This window comes from Alexandromys fortis, unplaced genomic scaffold (genome assembly GCF_014885135.2).
Source record: "Alexandromys fortis isolate MF-2015 unplaced genomic scaffold, M_Fortis_MF-2015_v1.1 scaffold_37, whole genome shotgun sequence".
In the NCBI taxonomy this organism is placed as follows: domain Eukaryota; kingdom Metazoa; phylum Chordata; class Mammalia; order Rodentia; family Cricetidae; genus Alexandromys; species Alexandromys fortis.
The window spans coordinates 11,410,154-11,413,497 of NW_026067914.1; the positions used below are offsets into that span (position 1 = coordinate 11,410,154).

The 3,344-nt window shown below is 36.6% G+C and overlaps 1 pseudogene; it reads left to right on the forward strand.

Annotated features, from left to right (window-relative positions):
- LOC126499699 (heat shock protein HSP 90-alpha-like) overlaps positions 1 to 888 on the forward strand; it is a 2,806-nt pseudogene extending 1,918 nt beyond the window's left edge.
- The last annotated feature ends 2,456 nt before the right edge of the window (positions 889 to 3,344 follow it).

Sequence of the window (3,344 nt, forward strand, 5' to 3'; positions counted from 1 at the left end):
TAAATAAATAAATAAATAAAAACTTAAAAAATATAAAGCTTGGAATTCAAGAAGACTATCAAAAATTGTAGAAACTTTCAGAGCTGTTGCAATACTACACAACTGCTTCTGGAGATGAAGGTGTTTCTCTCAAGAATTATTGCACCAGAATGAAGGGAAACAAGAAACACATCTTCTTTATTACAGGTGAGCCCAAGGACCAAGTTGTTAATTTGGCCTTTGTGGAATGTCTCAGAAAGCATAATTTAGAAGTAATCCATATGATTGGGACCATAGATGAATATAGTGCACGAAAGCGAAAAGAATTTGGAGGCGAGACCTTGGTGTCGGTTAGTTACCAAAGAAGGGAAGGGCTGGAGCTTCCAGAAAATGAAGAGGAGAAAAAGAAACAGGAAAACAAAAATTAAAACTTTGAAAACTTCTGCAAAGTTATGATATTTTTTGAGAAAAAGGTTGAGAAGGTGGTTGTACCAAACTCATTGGCAGCATCTCATCCTGTATTGTCACAATCACATACGGATGGACAGCAAACATAGAATCATGCGAGAGCAAGCCCTCAAAGACAACTCAATGATGGATTACATGACAGCACCTGGAGAGAAACCTGATCAATCTATTATTTAACCCCTATGACAAAAAGTAGAGACTGAGAAGAATGATAAATCTGTAAAGAATCTGGTTATCTTTCTGTACGAAACTGTACTCCTGTCTTCTGACTTCACTCTGGAAGAGCCTCAGACACACGCTAACAGGATATACAGGATTATCAAGCTTGGTCTAGGCACTGAATAAAATGATTCTACTGTGGATGATACCAGTGCTGCTGTGACTGAAATGTCACCCCTGGAAGGAGATGATGACACATCACACAGGGAAGAAGTAGAGTAAGCTTCACCACAACTATCTGTCTGCTGCTTCCTTTTATTTCTTCTGATAATATATTTCCAAGAATTTTTGTTTATTTTGGTTAACATTTAAAACATCCTTGTGGCACGAAAACTAAGGGGAAGATAAAATTGTTCTTCTACTTGTGTGATACTGTGATACTAAAGGTTTTATTCAATAGGTTGGTAGAACATTTGTTGTAAGAGGTAATGTAACCTATTAACTTTGTGGTCTGAAGTGTTTAGCTGTCGAGCTAGATTCCTTATTAGACCAAACAATTTGTTACTTGGAATTTTCTGAGATATAGCTTCACTCTTAAAAGAAAAAAAAATAAGATGGCTTGAGTTACGTCTTAAAATGTTTCATTCACTATACTTAATTCTGCAGGTGCTAGTCTTAGAAGTAAGTATACAAACTGAAACAGCGGAGGAATTCCCCATGAGATTTGTCTTTCAAAGTACTGAGAACAAAACCCTGAGCTTTCCTAGGTCTTGTTACTCAGCAAGATCTGTGACTGGAAATATAGTGCCCATAGTGCCCAATCACATTCTGCTTTAAAAGGTAAATACAGATGAGAAAAAGAAAAAAACATCAGGCATCATTTAATAACTAATTGTGAAACAAAACCAAACAGTTAAATAAAGATATATGAGAAAATTTGGCATTATAACAATTTTACACGCATTTAATATGTATTTCTGTGCCTGGGTGTCTGTTTCTACTTGCTAGCCATACAGGAAATCAGAGAACAACTCTCTAGAGTCACTGTGTCTTTCCACCATATGGAATCCAGAATTGAGATTAAGTCTTTCAGCATGGAGGCAAGTATCCTTACCAGCTGAATTATCTCACCAAACTTGTAACACAATTTTTCTTGTTCATTAAAAAAATAAAATTTACCAGGCAGTGGAGGTGCATGCCTTTAGTTACAGCACTTGAGAGGCAAAAGAGGTTTTCTATGATATCAAGGCCAGTCTGGTAAAGAGAGCAAGTTTTGGGACATCCAGCATAATTCAGAGAAACCCCATCTAGATCTAAACAAACAACGCAAAGAAAATAAAATTGGCTATATGCCTCATCATAAGAATGTTCATAAGTCGTAACATACTTCACATATAGGATATTTTGTAAGCGTGAAGACCCAGTAAAAACTAACTAAATGTTTCTAAAAATGATTAGAAATCCTCTTACCTTGCCCTCAAAAGTTACTTTATTGTAAGACAAATTCATCTTTAAACACAGTCAAAACTTCTAGATGTAAGTCTTTTAAGTCTGCATACACATACAGGCTTTGAGTACAAGGGTAGAGCAAGGTGCAAACATCTTCTTACATGAAGACCCACAAGGTAAATGCTAATGATCAGAAACTACAACAGTCCTGCAAAAGGGCAGACTGCTATTCACAATACGTTACCATTACCTTGAGTAGTATACAGATAGGGCGCTCTTGAAGAGCTCAGGAATAATGAGCACATGGTGAGAAGTGCATGGAAACAAAATAAACACACGCGTCTTTACCTGCAAATCATCTATATTGAATTTAAAATACCATGTGCTACTTTGCTGGCAGAGAGACTATTTTTTGGACATATGTTTATACTTGTTATTATGTTTGTAAAAATTTCCTCCATGCCATTGCATGTAAGGCTACTGAATTAATTGAGGCTCCCAGGTTAAGTAGCTGAAATTAGGGCAGGTCGAGCTCTTCAATATCTGTCCTTCCTGTGGCACTATTTCAAATTCCCCACTGCATATTCTAATTTCACTTAGAATGTGATCCCACAGTTCTTCCTGCCCCTGAATCAAACAGGTTCATTATCATGGCAGTGTTCTCACAAAGAAAGTCCCACAGTCATCTGAAGCATGTTTGCAAAGAGGAGCAATTTCCAAAGAGCTCAAAGCATAAATGAACACAAAGCTACAGTCTGCCGTGGTCCTTGAAATACTAATGGGCAGACATGTCCATGGAAACAGACCTTGGTGCCCAAGTGTGCACATCATAAGGAAAGCAAAAGCAAATTTGAAAACCAGTCATTAGTTTGCTTTTCTTTGGGTTTATCTACATCTTGCTCTCTGTTAGCAGATTCCAAAGAGGTTTTAAAAGAAGAAACTTCAGCCAAGCAATCCATTTATAGCTCTTGACAAGGCAGGCATCCCATTTCTTTGTCTACTTCCTTTTGAAGAGAAAATGAATTAGACAGTTAGGAGGAAAATCAGCACATCTTTTCTTTTCTTTTTTCTTGTGCCAACAGCCAAACAAATACCCAAGTTCAGGTCCCTAGTTTCAATCATTTTTCCAACATTAGTGTATATAAATTATCTCAATAAAGATCTTTTTTAAAGTCCAAGAATACAAATTGGCTATCGCCTCCCAAAATGTTTCCCAAAGTCCTGAGCTCACAATGATGGTAACAAGAGTGGTTTTGTAACTCATTTTCCTTAAACAAAAAAATAATATA